General features: G+C 46.9%; 1 long non-coding RNA gene across 5 annotated transcripts in view; it reads left to right on the top strand.

The window, feature by feature from the left end:
* The first annotated feature begins 374 nt into the window (after positions 1-374).
* Positions 375-20,544, top strand: part of LOC125334705 — a 97,960-nt gene continuing 77,790 nt past the window's right edge. For all 5 annotated transcript variants that reach the window (XR_007207204.1, XR_007207203.1, XR_007207202.1 and 2 more), the window contains exons 1-2: positions 375-696; positions 8,693-8,838. This is a non-coding gene — a long non-coding RNA (uncharacterized LOC125334705). The remainder of the gene's footprint in view (positions 697-8,692; positions 8,839-20,544) is intronic.

Raw genomic sequence — 20,544 nt, 5'->3', positions numbered from 1 at the left:
AGAGATCCCATCTCCTCTCTTTCGCTAAGTGACTTAACTGTCCTCTCGTGGAAAGTGTTTCATGTCCAGGAGACGCAGAACAGAACATAATTGCAGTGTGGGATTTTCACAAGTGCTTCGCTGGGGATATTTGGGAGTCACTTAGGTAGTTTTGCAGTTTGTGGTGCAGAGTGTGTAAAATTACTTTAATAATTAATTCAGGCAGTAGATTTTATGGATATGCTTAGGGGTGTTTTGTACTGAATTCTGGCTGCGTTTGTTTTTCAGTCTCATTCCTCTTGGTTTATGGTTTTACAGTCCCTGGTACCTTAGAAAATTGGAGCAGTCATGTTAGCATTGTCCAGTCTCTCTCTACACCTCTCTCTACAGACAGAACCAAGAGGAAATGGGATGAATCAGCTCAGGCTGCGCTGGCACTTCTGTAAGAATTCCACAGGCTAACACAGTTCTGGCAAGACAAGCAGCGTGTGAGGGGTCACCTTCTGGAGCTGCTTGCCTTTGAAGTGTGGTGGAGGTGAGACTGAAGCTGATTATCTCCAGCAAAGGGAGGCTTAGATTTGTTATTTCTCATCTCTGGCATTTTGTTCAACTCGCCTGCCGAGAACAACACAAGAACGAAGTTCCAGGGTGTCCACGGCTTTCTGAACATCCAGAGCTGATGGAATGGTCGGGTCCAGCTCTCTTCCAGGCTCTGGTGTAAGTCCTGTTTCTGTGTTTATATGAACACAAGCACTTGTAGGGCAGCATTAGGGTTGTGTTCGTGCTCTAACCCTCTGTGCAGCAGAGCTGTGCTCAGAGGCCAGGAGAAGCCAGTTGTGTTTGCAGCTGTGGGGCCTAGAACGCTCCAGGGAGGCTCAGCGGAGGCTGCTCTGGTTAACGAGGATCTGTTAATTAATAAATCATCAGTGTTCCCAAGGGTCTGCAGTGGGCTGCCCTGACAACCTGAGACTTTCCCTTTGTCTGGCAGAGATCCCCTTCCCCTCCTGCCCTGCGTGCTCTGCCCTGGGGCCAGAGCAGGGTTTGGCAGTGCCAGGTCTGGGTGGACTGTGGGGTCTGTGCTGGGAGCTCGGTGGGACACGGACAGGGACAGGGATACAGGGATAGGGACACAGGGACAGGGATACAGGGACATGGACAGGGACAGGGATACAGGGACAGGGATACAGGGACAGGGATACAGGGACATGGACAGGGATACAGGGACAGGGATACAGGGATATGGACAGGGACAGGGATACAGGGATAGGGACAGGGATACAGGGACATGGACAGGGATACAGGGATACAGGGATATGGACAGGGACAGGGATACAGGGACAGGGATACAGGGATATGGACAGGGACAGGGATACAGGGACATGGACAGGGATACAGGGACAGGGATACAGGGATATGGACAGGGACAGGGATACAGGGACATGGACAGGGACAGGGATACAGGGACAGGGACAGGGATACAGGGACATGGACAGGGATACAGGGACAGGGATACAGGGACAGGGATACAGGGATATGGACATGGACAGGGATACAGGGACATGGACAGGGACAGGGATACAGGGACAGGGATACAGGGACAGGGATAGGGATACAGGGACATGGACAGGGATACAGGGACATAGACAAGGATAGAGGGGCATGGACAGGGACAGGGACATGGACAGGGACAGGGACATGGACAGGGATACAGGGACATGGACAGGGATACAGGGGCAGGGACATGGACAGGGATACAGATACGGACACAGCTTTCTGCTTCCAGGGGTGAGGCAGGCTGAGCTGAAGGGAGACACTGACACCCTGCCCAGGGTTTGGCTTGTAGATCCAATTCCAGGGGTGCAATTGCACAGCTCGCTGTGCTGGGCTGGGGTCTGTCAGGAGGACATTGAGCAAACACCGATTGCAGCTTTAATTACAGAAATTGCAGTTGGTCTTTTCCTCTCTAGCTGGAAGTAGGAGTACTTAGGCAGTGACCTGGAGACACATCCAATTAGCTCCCTCTGAAAGCCACCACATAATGACTTGTTAAAAACTTCCCTGATGCTGCATTGCGGGCAGCAATAATTATTTGCTGCACTCAGAGTATGACTTCGTTCTGAGTAAATGATAACTTTTCTAATTCCTGGAAAATGCTTCTGTGTCCTGCTGTGAGCAACAGTTACTGGTTAAGAGCTGATGCAATGGTTTTATCTGCATGTGGAGCTGCAGCCCTAGAGCCCTGTGAGGGGTTGGGGCCTGTCCAGCCCTCTCTGTAGAAGCAGAATTCCTTCCTTGTTCATCCCATGTCCCATTCTCACCCGTCCATCCCATACACAGCCCATTCCCACCTGCTCTGTCACCCCCAGGCTTTGAGATGGATCCTCCAGTGAGGCTAAAATCTTGCAGCATTCTACCATGAATGCTAATTCTTGCTACTTTGGGCAGGAAAAGCTTCCCAGTTTTTTCCATGCTGCCTGGATAGTTCCAGCTCCTGCTGATATTCCACAGGAAGCTGTGTTGTACTCCCTGTGAGTGCTCCTATGGCAGATTCCTTACTGATCTCCTCTAGCCCAACTTCCCAGGGTGCTGCCCTGAGCAGAGTTTATTGCATTTTTAACCAGTTCCTAATACCTCCTGAAAATCCCTTCCAGTAAATAAAGCTCATTTCAACGGACCCATCACATCTGTCCCAGAGTTCCCTGCACTCCTCTTGAATGCAGGATCTTCTTATTGTTTACATTTTTCACATAATAGGATGGAGACATCCTGGCACATCTGAAGTTTCCAGCAGGGCTGATTTGTTTGTCTCTGTCACTGAACCCTTTCCCAGTGCACTGTGAGCCCGAGGTTTGGCAGGTACAAATGAAACCTCTAGAACCATACAGTTACTCCCTGCCATGACTCAGAACAAGTTTTTCATCAAGCTGGAATTATAATCAGTGATGACAAAGGGGGCAGGATGCCAGGGGGATGATCCATGGAGCAAGGAGGGGACAGGAAACACCACCTGGAGTCTGGAGCTGAGCGGATCCATGGCCAAGCAGCTCCAGGGGTCTCCATGGTCCTGCTGTCCCAGGAGAGAGTGGGCAAAGCACAATTCCAGGGTCCTTAGCAGCACTCCCACGCACTGAGTGCTTCCCATGGGCAGAGCTGCTGCTCCTCAGGCAAGATTCCTTGGATCCTGGATCCCTGTGCGAACTTCTCTGGATTGGATGTGGACCGGGATTGCCAATCCCAGTCATTGGCCATGACCACAAGAGCCACTCTGGAAAAGGGGATTTCTGGGGCAGGAGGAGCTCCAGCTGTGCTGTACAATATCAAGAGGCCCAAATTCTGCAAAATGCTGCCCTCCCAGCTTAGGGCCAGGGCAGGTAAGTTGCAAACACACTTGGAGGAACAAATGCTGGACCACATTCTACCCAAGTTCAGAATATTTGGGGATGATTCTCGTCTTACTGGCCCACAGATATTGTTTTTCTTATGCCTGTAACACTTTCTAGTTAAAGTGAATAATAATAACAGATTCAGGTTTGCTTTAATTTTTTTTTAATCCGATATTTTCCTGACTAAATTTCTCATGAGATGGAAAGCTCACTCCAGGGTGAATTTGGCCCACATGACAGGCAGAGTCTAGGATGAGAGCTGCTATCTAAAGAGGAAAAAGTAAATTTACCCATGGAAGGAAAGGAAACAAAGGCAATATTTATCCACAGCAGGGCTGCTATAGAGACTGGGCCATCTCAAACAGCAAGAATAAAAAGAGATGTGTGCTAAATTATCTCTGCTTGGTTCTGTCAGCAGCAGGCTCGTTACCATCACTACCTGCTGCACTGGTTCTGAACAACAGCTCCACCACTACTGCTTTAGAGGTTTATACTCACAAAAAAACTCTAGATTTGTGCAACTGGATGATTTCATTTTACTTTGACAATGAGGTTTCAGCCTTTAGAAAAAAGCTTTTCAGTCTCTTTCCCAGACTCCAAGTTAAAAGAAAAATTTGTCATGGAAAAGTACAAAAATGGGCCTAAGGAGAATGAAAGTAACATTTATTTTTTTTTCCTCTGCATAAAAATGTACCTCAGAAGTTGAAAGGAAAAGATGCAAATGAAGAAGGCTGATTTAGGCACCGCTGCAGATTACACACATTCTGTGCAGTCTTTATTTACTTAGGGATGTAGACTGAAAATAAAACAAACATGGTTCAGATTTTTAAGTAGGTTTCCAGAAATCTTTCTGTGAATTCTGTTTTATCCTATTTATAGCCTGTCAGCATCAGTAGGTGTAGAACAACAAACCTACATTGCCTTGCACCTCTGTGCTCATGTGAAGGGTGTACAAACCACAGCTGGGAAATGTTCATTCCATAGATCAACGTCTCAGGCCACTTGGGGTGTCCCAAAAACATCCCTGTCCATGTGCAATGGCTTTGCTGCTCTCCTGGGATCTCCCTGACCTCCCACAGCAGACAGCCACAAACCAGCGGGATTGGGAGTGTTTTGTACCCTTGGGATCCAACCCTTGGGATCCATCCCTTGGGATCCATCCCTCCTTTCTGCCCGGATGAGGAACTGCAGCCAGGACTGGCAACCTCTGTAAAACCTGCTGGGAAAACCCCAGCCCAGCAGCTTTGCTGGATCTGATGTTCCCAGACCTGTGCAAGGGACTCACTTAAACACCCTGAGATCAAATTTTCCCCAGGGAGCCGATGAGGTGACAGGTGTTTAACTGGAGCTCCTGCCTGGATGTGGGGAAGATCAAAGTGCTCAATCTCAGGCCCCAGGGAAAGGGGCTCCCAGCAGGCAGGAACAAATCTCCTTAGGGGGAAGATCTGTGACAGGCACCCGGACTGCACACAGTCACCTGCACAAGGAGGAAAAGTGATGCCCAATACGTGAATGTTGTGTCTTATTCTGCTCATGCACTGGTGAAAGAAATGTAATAAATAAAGGGCCCTGTGTGGTGTATTTCCTATGTTTGTGTACCCAGGCCAGGCCAGGCTCATGTTCTGGAGCAGTTGCTGTGTGGTTTTGTGGGGGGCTGGTGAAGACTTGGCCAATAAACTGGGCCATGTGTTATCCTGGTAGGATGTGGCAAAAGTGATTTAGTCTCTTTTTAGTCATCACACATCGGTGTTCTCAGTGAGACACTTCATTTAACAACTCCTATTTGACATTACTGCTAAATAATCCAGCCAGAAGTGGTTTGATGTGCTGCATTCACATTGCACCTGAGATGACAATAGAGAGTTGTGTTTCTGGTGCTCCTTGTTCAGGCACCGCTCCAGAGGACACAGATAAGTGCCAGGGAAAGCCCCCAGCTGCAGCTGCTTGTGCTGAACAGGTATCATGTGTCAGGAGCCAAATTTCCCTCCTCTTTCTTTCCTCTTTGCTTGAGACCCCTTGTACAAAAACGCAGGAGCCCAGGTGACTGTGTCACTGAAGGGCTTTATGCAGGGAAAACGGGCGTGTCCGGGGCTTTCTGTATGGAGCTGCTCACTGCTCTTAGGAGTCACCAGGGCTATGTGTAACCGGGGAGCTATTAGCTTGAGAAATGATCTGGAAAGGATTAATAATGAATAGAAAACTGGGATATTGAAAGGCATCAACTGTTCTCCGGGGAAGAGAACATGCTCCATGTTTAATTCTGTGATCCTGGAGGCAGTGGGGTATTTCCACACTGGGAATCAGGTGTGGGTGTCACCCATGGGAATGGTTTGCATGTCAGAGGTGTGGATAAAAATGTTCTGAATATTTTTATAGGCACCTGTGAATTATTAATGGGGCTAATACTGTCATCATGTCAACTGAATTATTGATATAGGCTGAGTTCAGGAGCCTGGTCTGTGGGTGCACATTCTCATGAGTGACAATCTGAGGGGCACTTTGAGAGTGGACCCAAATCCACGGTTATCCATCTCCATGTGCAAATTCCTTCTGCACCTTCCCCCACCCTGTGCAGCTCTCACTGAGCCTTCCTCTCCATCGCTGATGAGGGCTGGAGATCTTCATCAAGTATTTTCCATACTACTTTGGTTTTTCCAACTTTTCCTGAAATGTGTGCGTGCTGTAATAATGATGATCAAATCAGTGTTAAATTATGTGCCACATTTTTGGCCAGCACCAAAATTAAGAATACTTTATCAGCCATTATGAAAGCCATATTTGGAGAATAGAGCAACAGTAGCTCCAGTCAGCTTCCTCTTACCATTAGGGTAATTACTTGATGTAATTTTGGATATGATGGAATTGGTAGATACCTTAGAAAATTCCAGTATGTGCCTGTCTGCATCTTCCAGGGCCTAACATCTTCTCAATGCTCACTGTGTGTAACAAAGTCACTTCTGAACTGGAATTTATACTTCTGCATAAATTAGGGATGCTGGAAATGTTTACCTTGTGGGTGACTGGCAGGTTTACACTGTGGGTTCATGAAAGTATGCAGGACATTCTTCATTCTGAGATTTTTTACCTCATCAAGGCATGATGTCACATCAGGGTTGGAAAATCCAGATAAAAATAACCCCCAAGTGGGAAATACCACAATGCTTGATCCATTCTGAGGTGAGTTGCAGTTTCCCCAGTTCTTTTCAGCATTATTCTCTTTGTAGCTTTTAAACTCTATGAAAAACAGCAAAAAAAGGATAAGCCAATTATTAAACAAAAGGAGTTAATTATGTTTTCTTGTCATTCTCTTTTATATTTGTGAACTTAAGGCCTTGAAGCAAACTTTCTGTCACCAGTTACGAGTCAGTCCCAGTGCTCAGGATGGGGTTTCCATCCAGAAGGAGTTTTCCTTGCACTCTTTTTCACAATCCATCCCATCCCTGCTGGGCTCACAGGGGTTACTGCTCGTGGCTGCTGCCCAGGACTAAGCAAGGCACTGGATGCTGGTCCCAGGCTGCTCATCAGCTCCTCCCTGATGGTAATTCTCTATGCCCAGGGGTTCTGATACTTAATTCTGCTTTCTATTAATGTTTCTTGTCCTTTGACCTGTGACAGAGGGAGCAAAGTTAAGTGCAGGGTAATTTCTTCCTGCCGTACATGGGCATACATGGAAAATTTGGGATGCTTTATTATCCAGCTGCAGCTGGTGTTTTCTTGGTTTGCTCTGGGTTCCTGGCATGTTTTATTGCAGTGTCTGGAAAATCAATTTTTCTTCTCCCAGCTACAAAGCAGTACATGTGTTCTTAAACAAAACCCTGTCATTCTGACCAACAACTTTAGTTTTTCTTCCCTGGTGTTGTCATGAAATCTACTTCACTCCCATATATTTGCTCTTTAATTTTAGTGTTGCTTTTAGCGATCTTACTTAGTTTAAGGATGCTGTCAAACAGCAGATTATACAAAAGGGCTGCATGTGTATCTAGTGTTTCTCTAAAAGGGGTTGTTTTATTTTAATTATGCTTTCTAAGCTGTAAAACTTCACTGGTTTCTTTCTTCCCTCTTTCTTGTTTACTACATATCTTCTTGTTTAAGGGAGATAGATGGGTTAGTGGTGAGAGTCACAGTTTAACTGCTCCTCAGATGGGGATTTGTGGGAGAAAAAAGACAAAAAATGTAGTATTGCTGCTTTCATTTGCTGCCAGGCGTGCCCCTGTGGATCCAGATGTGCAGCTCTCTGTCCCCATGGCAGGGATGTGGCATTGTGGCTGTGAGAGGATCTGGGGCAGCCCAGAGTTGTCTCCATTAGCAGTGGATGTTAATATGGATTGTCTGGGAGAATGGAGGGTTTGTATGGTTGGTTATCATTGGCACAAGCCTGGATTCCTTTGAAGATCCAGCTCCCACTGGTCCCACTGGGGCTGTGGATTCAGAAGGAGAAAAGAAGCCCAAGATCAGGGAGTGTGGCTGCTCCCCCTCTGGGCTTCCAGCTCTGCTTTCCTGGGAATGCTGAAAAACGTATTCTGTAACAACATTTTGGTGACTCCACAGCATTGCTGCTGTTTACAGAAGGTCGGGAAACAAAAGCAAAGAGTTTTAAATGTTCAATATCTCCCCTGGACATCACCTTCCCTACAGGCAGCAGAGTCCCAGTGCCTGATGAGAGGGGGGAGCTGTGCTGGGAGCTGCTGGAAGGAAACGGGGCTGGGTGTTCACATCCTCACAGGACAGCCCTGGGAAATACTGGGTATAAAAATGTTCCTCATCCGAAGGAAACGGGCGAGGATAACCCACCCCAATCCAAAGCATGTCCAGCTGATTTAAGCAGGAATTTGAAAAGGTATTTTTGTAATAGGAGTCTCTTAGATTTTTCTTTAGACCTTTAAGACAACCTTGGGAAACAAATTCTGGAAGACAGCAGGATATTGCTCCATGGACTCCCAGCAGCAGCAGGGCTGTGCCACTGCTGGCTCAACAGTCCTCAGATTATTTTGGGGGCTAGTTAAAGATATTCCTGTTTAAAAGGGCTTGAAGTTGTTTTGCTTCTCAGAGGAATATGTTGATTTCTCTTTAAAAATCAGCTTTTTACTTCTGCATTTACAGGTCACACCTGTAGCTGTGTAGGGGTAATTAACCCTCATTTCTGAACAGCTGAAAGCAATATCTTTTGTGTGTGTGTGTGTGTGTGGGGGGACATGTGTTCTTCCTGCTTCCCTGTGCTTTCTTTCCCAGAAAGACTCACAGTGCTGCTTTCTTCCATGCCGTGTGTTGGTCTCACTTTACCAGTTTTTTATTTTATATTTTTTTAAACTCCACTAACACTTAAAATTCAGGCCAAGCCTTGGAACTCTGGAATGTCTGGGATGGAGCACGCACAGCCATCAATTTTCAGTTCCTCACATAAGAAGAGACTGAGTAGACCAGACTTGAACAAGCTGCTCCTGAGTCTGGGAGATTAAGCGAGGACATCACAGTGCAGGTAAGGGTGTTATAAAGGGGGTTTAAAATTCAAGTCTGAACTGCTGCTTTTTCTTGCGCTGCCAAACTCTCTCCTTTTGCACAACCTTGGTCCCTCAGGCCTGAGGATTGAGAGAGACTTTGCAGGGCTGTTGCTGGTACAAAGGAAGCACTTATCTGGTCCAGCTGCTGTGTGGGGAGTGTGGCAATGTGGGAGTGGAGGCTCTGCTGCAGAAAAGCTGCACTTGGTCAGTGGTTTCCTTGTGAAGCTCTGCTGCTTTATCCCTGTGCAAACACGTGGGACAGGTACAGCAGCAATGTTTCTGCAGCTGGGACCTGGTTCCAGCAGAGTTAATGTTGTTCTTGGCTTTAGTGGAGGCAGAAACCCTCCACAAATCCCTCTGGTGCAGAAGGCAGAGCCATTGTTGATGATAACAGAGCTTTTAACTCCCTTTCTCTGTGCAGACCTCGGTCCTGCAGATAAGTGCTGTCAATAAGGGGGGTATTTGTACATAATACAATTTCTTGCTGCTTGTCTCTTTTCATAAGAGCTCTTCATCTTGTTACCAGGCAGTCAGTGCTATTAGAACCAAGCATGCAACCCCAGAGAGGCTGATCTTTTCTGTCCAAACTTGTTTGACATTATACTGACATGAGAGTTTTCGTGATTTGAGATTTATTTATAGCTCTTGTGATGGCAGCAGTACAGTTGCAGCTGGGTTTAGGGGTTTGACACCCTTTGGAGCCTTTTTGACTTGGAGAAGCACCCATTCCTTAGCTGCAGACACTCACAGAGGTGAAAGGGGGAAGTTGGTAGGAACATTCCTGGTGCCAGATCAGCTCCTTGCATAGGGGAATGGTGGGTGGCTGGTGGGAGTTTGTGGAAGGGTATCGTCCATTTTTGTTTGCAAGAGAGTAAAATTGGCTTTCATTAGTGCTTTGTTTTCTCCTCTTTGTTCACATCCTGAACATCAGCTGTCCCCAGGTGTTTCCAAAGTTCCTGTGCCTGCTGGGGCAAAATCACCACAGAAAAAGGCAGCAGCAGGTCTTGGGATAATCCATTTTCCTGGAACAAACCTGTGCAGGGCATCCATGTGCTCACACAGCTGCAGGCTGGGAGGGTGAATCCATCTGGAGACCCAAGGCCTCTGATCACTGGGATAATCTGGGTGTAGGCAACAAGGCCATGGAATTTACTGGAATTAAAAGAATAAAAGGGGAGGTGGGGGAGGGGGAGGGTCTACAGTAACTCAAGAAGCCCAACTCTGAATGAGCGTTTCGTATTTGGATTCTGAGCCTGGTGGCACAGTGAGTTCAGTCCAGTCTCAGTAGTTAAGCTGATTCTGTGAGACTTCACACAAGCAGGAGGGTATTTTACAAGATAGGCTTTGTATTCAGGTCTCACAGGACTGAAAAGTCCTTAAACCTCCTTCTCTCGAGAAATTCATGTCTAGCCAAATATTTAAGAAGCAATCAGAGCTTAACAAGCATCCAATTTATTCACCATCTTAACAAAACAGGCTTGATTTTTTTTTTTTTACTGGTTTGCTTCTCAAGAGTTACAAAAATACCCAGTGGAGATTGCTAATAGGAAATATCACCTGCTTTGTTATTCTGTTTGTTCGTGCGAGTGGACTTCAGGGTAGAAGTTTTCATCTGTATTAAGAATGTAAGTATTTTCCAGCCTGCGTGCTTAAGGTTTTCCTAATAATAATTTTTAAAGAAAATGCTTACATGAGGTTTTGTTAGTGTATGAGCCTCGGAATAAGTCACAGTTTGCCACCTTCTGGTTTTGCCATTTGGAAAAGCTAATTTTGTTACAGGAATTGCTTCTGGCCACTCATGAGCAGGAGCTGCAGCGAAGGGGGGCCCTTCTGAAGCATTTCTGTGCTTTTGAGAGGCTGTTTTGGTTTTTTTTTTTCCTGTGTTCATTACTGCTTCTCTTTGCTTGGGGAATGGTCCTACCCAGAACCAAACTCCACTCTTTTTCTAAGGGCACCTTCTGTGTTTTTAAGTGAGCTCTGTGAGCCCCTGATTGTTGCCTAGTTAAGGAGAGCTCTAATGACCCCATCTCATTTCCCTGATTTAATGAGCAGAGTGGCAGCTCAGATGCTGCCAACTTCTGAAACACAATTCAACACTAAACCCTCCATCAGCTTGGAGTGACTCTCAAACACTGATATTATTCCAGTGTTTGATGGATGGGAAGAGGTGACCGAGCAGATAATTGGGTTGGGCTGGACCTGGGGGTCTTCTGTGGGTGCAAACATGGGGAGTTTGAGCTGTCTGTGCAAGGGATGAGAAGCTGGTGCTTTGTATTTCCAGTGGGAGAAAAAAGGGTTTGTCTGCAGGGCAGTGTTCTTTCCAGCCAAACCCAGAGCATGTGAACGGCAGCACAGCTTGGATCACTGCTGGCAACCCCCCAAAGAGGGGCTGGTGTAGGTGGAACCTACCTGGGGTGGAGGTTATGAAGAATTTTGAAGCATCTGGAATTTTATTTGTTTGGAATAAAGAAATCTAAAAGTAGAATCAGCCTGTCCTCAAAAGAAAGGTGGGCACAAGACCTGCCTAACACCTTCGCCTGTGACAGCCAAGCGTTAGAGCAGCTGAAATCTCTGGATGGAATGTTGGATCTCAAGGGACTGAATGTGTGTTTTAACCCTGTAACTGAGAGCTGAACGAGTGAGGTAAAGGCACACATGTGACTGACCGTGCAGCCCTTGGGATCATTTTGGTTCAAGAGTTAAGCTCTGGTCATTGGTGATTAAACTTCAACAGCCAAGAGATCTCTGCTGGGAGGTGCTCCAGCACACTCAGTACTTTGCACACTCAAACTTTCACCCAAATCTTGTGGCTCACCTCTGTTGATGTTATTCATTAGCGTGACCTTGGATGCCAAGGAAATAATCCTTGGAGAAGCTAATGCTCCTGCACTATGTGATTCAAATGTAAATGTGCATTTCATAGTGATTCTGCTGCTCTCCTCTCAGTTTGGGGAGTGGATCCTTGCCCTCAGGCAGCGAGTTCAGGTATTGCCTCTTTTGAGACACAGCTGAAAAGGAGAGGGCAAAAAGGCCTTAGCTGTAATCCCAGTGGGTTTTTATTTTTGTGGGTTACTGCATGAAATAACTGAGCTTGCTAGGAAATGTTGGACGACATTGGAATGTGAGAAGCCTGTTAGTGAGGACCTTTTTTGGTCTTGTACTTCATTTCTTTTTGGCCCTTTTGACCCAAAGTCTGTCCAGTCTATGAGAAGACTATAGTGAAATGATCCCACTGCAGTTGCTGATTTACAGATTGCTCCTCTACTCATTAAAGAATCTCAAGTGTTTGAAGGACTCGTAGGAAACGGTCTCATCCAAGAGGCAGTGCCCTTGAAGACCTACTTCAGAAACAGTGACAAAAGGAGACATTTAGAGCTATGGGGCAATATGATGATGTAAGAGGTAATTCTAGCAGGCTTGTTTTCTGTCTTTATTAGAGAGGATGTTAATGGTTCCTAAGTGCTACAGATTTAGAATGTTTTGGATTGGGCAAGACTTCGGTTCTGAGTTGCCGTAGTGCTCCAGGACTTGTACCTGGGACAGGAGTTCACTGTTCACTTGGTGCTCTTCAAGTGCAAACGAAGACTTGGACCTTGACCTAAAAAGTCCATTAAAATGATTTGTCTGCATGTTGTCCAGTTTATATTTAGCATTTCCTGGGCATGTGCAAGCAACTCCTGGCTTGAGCAGATTCCAGCCTAGGGCTTTGCAAGCAAAGAGAGGCCAGGGTGAGCAGGACCTGTATATATGAATTAGTAAAATTCACTGTAACTCACAATCTGTCAGCAGAGGAGTTTTAAGGTCACTCTCCAATTGTTGCCCAAGCCCATAAAATGTTATTTTGCAATTCTGGTGGTATTTTTTGAAGCTCAGATATTTCCTTACCATCATACCTGGTACATGGCTCCTTCAAAACCCCAGTTACGAGCTATCCCAGGTAAATTTTATTTATTTTAGGTTATTCTGTTGAGTCTTTAGTGGGAACAAGGACACCATCACTCTGCTCCTGAAAATTATTCCTTAAAGATGGTTGAATCTGGACTGTTTTGTTGTAACACCTCGGAATGAAGCACCAGAGCTGTATTGCTGCTCCTTCTGTTCGTAGCAGGTAGGAGGGGGCAGAGTGTGAAATAGGGAGGGTGTCATATTCAGTGTTATGCCATTGCATAGTTACAGAAATATGAAATAATTTAAAATACTCAAACCAGTGCTGCTGCAGGTTGGAGGATGAGCTTGAAAAACCAGATTTTATCACATACCCCAGTGTGATATTTTCATGTAGATCTCTCTAAAGAATGGAGCAGAAATGCCTCTTCTACCAGGGGCACCAGGTCCGTCTGCACCAAACCTCTATAGTGCACTGACACTTATTTCTGCCTGGATTAAGGGCAGATGCCGTGTGGCAGCACCAAGCCCTGCATCTCAACATCCCAAGCACGGGGAACGTGCTGGGAGTGTAAACCAGCACTGGAAGCACTTGTGGAAACAGGAATTGGGCAGTGCTTGAGCAGCTGCCCTTTGAGCCTGGACATGCCCCAGTTAAAGGCATTGGGGCCACCACTGGCAGGGACTTAGCAAGGGAATTTCAGTCACACTCTCTTCAGGTCTCAGCATCATGTGTGTTTTGTGGTTTTTAAGCTGGTTTTGAGTTGGAACCTAAACGTAATGGCACTTGAGCAATTGTTCCTTTGCCTCCCACATAAAATGCTTCAAGCTGTTTCACCAGGTTCTGTCTGAAGGGCCTGGGAGAGGACAGAGCTGTGAAACACTGCAGATGTGCTGATAAATTTGGAGCTGATTGGTGCCTGGTGCAAGAGTCGGTTACAGCTTCTTCTCCTTCAGGTGGCATCTCTGGATGTGGGGTTTGGGTTTCTGGTGTTTGAGCCAGCAATGAGATGCCCAAAGCTGCCTGGAGGAGCAAAGGCTCTTCCTAGGAGAAGGCAAGGCAGAGAGCAGCCTGCGAGGGCTGCTGGTGTAAATGAATATTAGCATTTCCTATTGGTGGGTTGGGGGTTTGGGGTGGGGGGAGCTGAGAGGGAAAACTACTTCAGGGAAGAGAAGCGAGAAACAGAAGAGTGGGAAAGAAGGGAAAGCAAAGGTCAGGAGCAGCGGCAGGCCTGAAGGTGTACCAATGGCTGCTGCTGAATGAATGGTGAGGTACTGAACAAATAGTAATTAAAATCCCAGCTACTATGTAAATGCCAGATTAGAGCTGTGATCTTTTTGCAGACTTTCCTTGGAGGTGAGTGGGAGTCTGTATGTTACCCTTGGGAATGCTTCAGCCTAAATATATGCTCAAAGCCAGGGAGATTCAGACTTCCTGGCATGAGCTGGTGTCCCTTTGACACGTCCCAGCAACACCCTGAGGCCTCTGAGGTTCCACTGCTCAGTGTTTCCAGCAGGGTAATTTCACTGTTCTCCTGCAGGTGAAGGTGTTTCACTGAGACTCTCCTGTACAACAGCCCTGAGCTGTCTGGATTTCTAACCTGATCCAGAACCGAGCATTTCACTTGCTCTGAGAAGTGTGGTCATGTATGGGGGAGGTGATGCCCTCACATGGACGGGGAGGATTCCACACTCCCACAACAACTGGAGTCTCCCAGGGCAGACACAGAGTGCTGTGATCACCCTTAGGCTGACAGGGGTAGAGTGCAGGGGCTGGGGGAAAAGCTATTGACAACTTATTTGCTGAACACATCTCTATAGTTCTGTTTCTATGGCAACCCTGATGCGAAATGTGTGGCTAGAAAAACATTAGTTACTATAGAAACATCTTCCTGTGAAAAGTTTACTTTGTAACACATGGTACCTAATACTGGTTTTTTTAAGTTAAACCACCCACGCGTGTGTTGGGCTCAATAAACAGGTCATTGTACTCTGGGGGACAGAGCTGCAAAGGGACAGGACCCTGCCTGTCTTCCCCTCAAACCCTCTGGTGGCCTCGCCTGCCCTCAGACTGAGCAGCAGGGAAGGCAACAGAAATTTTGCATTATGCAGGATGTGCTGGACTCTAGACATAGCTGTACCTGAAGTATTGGTTGAGATCCTTAATTTTGTGGGAAATCAGTCAATTTTGATTTTCAGTGGGTTTAATTTTTTATATTCGAAAGAAATTGTAAGTACTACCCTGAGTGAGTGGGCTCCACCACTCAGACTCTCCCTAAGGGCCAGCAGGACTTGAAAACTGGGGGAAGGTTTTGGTCAGCTTTTTTTAAGGTCACGTTGTAGAAACAGCTTCTGGGAAGTGAGGCTTGAATCTGGTCCTTCATGGAACCCTTGAGGTTGGAAAAGACCTTTAAGGTGTTTTCAGTGTCACCAAGGTAACAACCATGGGTCACCCCATTGCAGTTTCACTCACAGGTCTCTTCTCTTGCCAAGGTGAGGCTTCCTTGTTCAGAAATGGTGCAGGATTTAAGGCTGTGTGAGCTGGAGAAGGTCCTTCAGCTGTTGTGGGGCTTTGCTGTGTGCATTGTGCTGGTGTGAAGCTGCTGTGGGTTCACTTTCACTTGGGGGTTAATGGAAAGGATTTCCTGTCTCCTGGGGGTTTATTTCTGCCTGATTCTGAGTGTTGCATCACCTGAGCACGTGAGAAAGCTGTAGTAATGGTTTAGCAAATAGAAAAGAACAGTTCCCCATTGTGCTCTGGTGAATCACTGAGCTTCACAAAGCATTCCCACACCTCCTCCCAGGAAACAGGTTCAGCGTTGCCATAACGTCATGGTTGAGCACATCAAGCTGCAGCCATAGGAAGCTGCTGCAGCACTGTGCTCCTCCTCTGGGGAGTCTGAGGCCTTGGAGAAGGACCCAGCCCCTACAGGTTCATGGACAACAAGTAGGGTGTGAGGAAATCCATCACCTTTTCTCCCTGAATTAGCAGAATGGTGAAAAAGCTTTTTAATTTTGCTAATTGCACTTTTCAGTTCAGGCTGAAGTCTTCTGCGAAACAAGTTTGGTTCAGAAATTTCTCAACTTTTTTTCCAGTTTTGTCATCCAAATTCTAGCCTAGAGGCTTCCCTCTGGGAAGATGCTTAAGGGCCATATGTTGCTTGGCTGGAGGGGGAAGTTGTTCCTGGAACAGAGGTAGATAAAGCAGATAATGTGCATTGTTTTACAGGATGCCTAAATGTGGAGATGTCACAGGCATGAGGGGATGTGGGCTGTGTGCACAAATGGAAATGAGGTGCAAAGGGAAGGGTTCTGCAGGGCTCTGTTGCCGCCCCAGGGACCGAATGTCCCCTGGTAAATGGCCTGGATGTGCTGACTGCTCTGGAAATGTGCTGGGCTAAGACCTGGGGTTAACTCTTTATTTGCCTTGAGGTTGGAGGGACCTTGTAAACTCTGATCCTTGGCTGAACAGAATTTCCAAAGAAAAATGGTTCCCTTAAATGGACCTTTGGTGTAAGGATGTATTTTTTCCATCGTGGAGCTGGGGAAGGCAGGTTGCAAAGGTGGCTTCAGAGGGCCCAGTGCTGGAAGATACAAAGGAAAGAAAAAAGAAATTGAGAGATATTGTTCCAGAAATTAGTTCTTTTTAAGCAAGTGCTCCTTCTGAAGGTTGGTACCATCTCATCACTGCTGCTGCTGGGTGTCTCTGTGCACAAAGTCCCAGATTATCTGATGTGCTTGAATGAAGGGAAGAAATGACATCTCTGAGGGGTTCCAGAAGGATTGTGTTCAGGTGAGATTTAGGCCATTCTGGACTGTTATGTTTAGGAACTTGTACAAAACTTGAGTTTACATAATTCTTCTGGCCTGATTCTTTTTAACTTAAATGCTGCAATTGCAAAACTCAGCGCTGTTTCTGGGTTTGTATCTCTTTCCAAGGATGTGCCAGCTCTCTTTAATCATTGAATTTCATGCTGTCTGATCACCTGCAAAGAGATCTCTTGCGAAGTCCTTTAGACTTCTGGGGCCTGGGGATGTGGAGTGGACCTGGCAGGAGCCTGGTTTGGAGCAGAGCAGAGGGGGACAAGGTCTGTGTCTCCTTGTCAGCCTGACAAGCACGTTAGGCAGCCTTCCTCCGAGGGATTCAAAGTCAAAAGGATTAGATTGGCCTCCTGTTTTCTGAAGAAATCTGAAACTTGGAATAGACATGTGAACACACAAGCTGTTGTTTCTGGACTCCTATAATAGCCCTGTTCTGGGTGCTGCAGGAGTTTTCCTTCAAGCACATTTGTGTGGTGCAACTGTGGCATGGAGTGATTGGCGGGATCCATCTGCCCATCCTCCGTGTGGGGCCCAGGGGACGGGAGAAAAACAAGATCTGTTAATTTGGTGGAAGGAAAATATCATCTTCCCACTGGCTGGGGTGTGTTCCCAGCCCCAGAGCTTCACTCCTCTCCCCCACGCTGTGAGGGGGTGATGCTGCTCTGGCTGCCAGGGCTGACCCGCTGCCTCCTGCTCGGCACAGCTCTGGGGAGGTCCTCAGTGCCTGGTGGGAAAGGCCTTGCTCAGCAATGCAGAGAGGAAAAAGGACTCTCTGCTCGCTTTGGATGCAGCTGAGCAGAGCCCATGGGACTGTTCCCAGCGCTTGGGTGCTTCCTCGGGAGGAAGCAGCCCAGGGAGCTGTGGCTGTCAGCAAGGGGAGGCTGGACAGAAGCAAAGGGCAGCACCGGGCAGACTGCTGCCTCTGTGTGTGTCTCACAGGTGTGGGGAAAGGCCACGCAGCCTCTGCTGCTGGACTGGGATGTCAGGAGGAGGCTGCAGGGTTGGGATACCTGGGTTGTGTAGCAGTCCCAAACCCCTCAGCATCCTGAGATGACCCAGGGCTGGTTCTTCACAACCCTGGTGGTTCATCAACTGCAAGGAAGCTGCAGATGAGCAGCCACCTCAATTGAGTGCCTCAGGACAGATCCCAGGGGTTTTGAGCAAGACTGAGCTGTGTTTTGATTTCCATGTTTGCTGTGCTCTGAAGAAATGAAAAATCTGTGACTGGATTTTTGCTGCCAGCCTTGATCAACCAAAGTTGTGAACACATCCTGAAGGAATGAATGAAAGCTCTGTCCAAAGGACACATCAAGAGGGGTTGTTAATAGTACTTCCTTGAGAAAGTGGCCATGAGGATGAGCAGAGCTTCCAGTACAGTAGATTTCCTACTCTTTTGCTTTCTGCTTTGGCTTTCCTCATGTCCTTGCCAGATGATGGCTGCTCTTCGTGCATAACTTGAAATGTCCTTGAGCATCTCTGGCAGTTACTCCTTCTTGACACCCCACGGAGGTAAGGGCTCGTGTAGGGAAAGATTTTGGCTGGAGCCAGTTTGACCTTGTGGATGGGCAGAAGAGATCTCGAGAGTCAGGAGTTCAGATGTTTGTGGGGCTTGTTTAAAGTTTGAGCAGTCCTGGGCATCCCACTGAAGATCTGGGAGTAAATTTCAGGGTTGCTCCATTAATGTCCATAGAGAAGGGGAAGGAGTTCTGCACTGGGAACTTAAGGACAGAATGTTCTAATTTGGGTACCATAAATTATACCCATGAATAAGCATGTCCTGGTTTTTCAGAGGTGCTGAACACTTCTAAATCTATTGACTTCAGTGGAAACTGGGATGAGCCCAGTGCATGCTTCGGATAAATCATGTTATGTAACAGAAAAATGATGATAATTTACGTTCAAGAATTTTTCATCACGGACTGAGCTCTGTTCTTTGCAGTTGGAAAGAATGAAAAGTTTGAAGAGTTATGCTGAGACTCTTAATTCACCTGCCCTGGCACCTGCACAGCATTTCTGATGTGCAGCCCCAGGACACTTGCCCCGTGCTGGCTTTTACCTGTCCCAGTGCTGGGCCATGCAGGGGATGATGCCACCCCGTGGTGCGACACCACTGGAGTGCTGAACACCTGGAGTTTTGGGAAGTTTGGGATGTAGAAACCCTTTGGCACAAGAGATCTGTGACATTTAACAGCTGTGGGAGCACTGGAGAGGGGTGTGCAGGTGGCTGCCTGTCCCAGGCCCTGCAGGGCAGGTGTGTGAGCAGGGACATGGACCAGCCCTTGGTGTGTAAATCAGGGCTGCTCCTGGGCCATCCCTCCTGTCCTGTCAGGAGGAACAAGAGATGGACTTTGCTGCCCTCCCAGCACTGCTGTTTGCTTTCAGGAAGGTTGTAGGGAACATCAAGTGCAAATTAAAAATAGCAATAAAAATGAAGTGAGGAAAGCAATCAGAACACCTAAAATCCAGCACTGTCTTTAATCATAAGTGGAAAAACATTTATATCGAGTGTTGTTTGATCACAATCTAAACACAGCCTAAACAACCCTTTGAATTTGTAAATGACATGCAATAGAGGTATTTTTAGCTCATGTTGCTCAGATCTTGAGGAGGATTTTTTGTATGTTTTAGCTTATCACATTCCTTGCATAATAAGCTCTGGTTTTGCACAGCAGTTTAATTTTTTGTGAGCCTATTCTATATGCAAATAACTTTTCTTTTGTGGTCTCCAGTGGCAAGATTATCTCTACACTGAGTGGATTGAAGGTGAAAAGAACTTTACTGGAGGGTGAGATTATAATCTCCCCCTTTACCTGGTTTGTCTTTCTCAGGCATGTTTTTATTATCAGTTTGCTCATGTTTGGTTCCCTCTGTTCGAAATGCCAATGAAAACGGCGAAACTTCTCGCATCTTTAGGGAGTGCCAGAAAGCCACAGTTTTTGTTGCATTTTCTGATTGAGATGTGTCCTTTTTACTTTTTGTTTCTCTACCCGAGTGTGCTTAGCAGGATCCATCACTTTTGTGCTAGTAGAAGATGCTCTTTAATAAAATGAATAACCTGGGCTTCTAATGCACTCTTCTGCTGATAGTGCAAGAGCAGCTGAAAAGCTCAGCCTTATCTTCAGGGCATGCCAAGATGGGTTTTGTCTCCTGGCAATGGATTGAGGACTTTGGAGTGTAGATATGGGACAGCTACAGAGGACATGCACAGCTTTCCCAGGGTGGAAGGGCTGCAGGGAGGCCACAGACAGCTGGGTTTGGAGCCTTTTCCAAACAAAGTGGTGCTGAGATTTAGTTTTACAACAAAAGAGAATGAATTCTCTGCTTCAGGGACCAATGGTCCAGAGGTTTCTGTGCTGTGGGCCCAGAGGCGCATTGATGGAACTGCCTGGGGGCAGTGTGCTGGGCAGGAGACCTGCTGCTTGAGGCAGCTGGGAGGGAGCAGAAAAGCCTGGAAGAGGCTGGAAAGGCAGGTAAACTTAAAGGAAGAGAAAGGGAAAAGCAAGAACACAGGAGGAAGAGGTGGAGTTGGGTAGTGGGGCCTTTCCTCAGCAATGCTGTGCCTCAGCCAAGCTCCTCTCCTTGCTTCTCGTGGAGAGCTGGAGCTGTGGGCCAGTGCCAGTGAAACAAATCTGCCTCTGATGGACAATAGAACTGGGAGTGCCAGGGGTGAATGTGAGCCCACTGCCTTCTGTCCCAGGATCTCCAAGGATGTGCTGCCATAAGCAGAATGAGAATCCTGTGTTTTGACCAATAACTCAATTTCCCACGTGTATTTAACACCTGAAGTACAACAAACAACATTCACAGGAAGCTTGGTTCTTCCTCCCTCTTCCTCCCTGGCAATGATCAGTCCCAGCAGAGGCCTGCTGAAATCAGATGGACTGACTGCGTAATAAATTTCAGGGTTCTTGGCAATTTCAGTGAAAACGAGAGCCCCTGGAGAGCTGAAGGCTTTGTTTAATTACAGAGATGGCTGG

Source organism: Corvus hawaiiensis, chromosome 17 (assembly GCF_020740725.1).
Source record: "Corvus hawaiiensis isolate bCorHaw1 chromosome 17, bCorHaw1.pri.cur, whole genome shotgun sequence".
Taxonomy (NCBI): domain Eukaryota; kingdom Metazoa; phylum Chordata; class Aves; order Passeriformes; family Corvidae; genus Corvus; species Corvus hawaiiensis.
The sequence above is the reverse complement of the archived record's forward strand: the minus strand, read 5'-3'. Positions and strand labels throughout refer to the sequence as shown.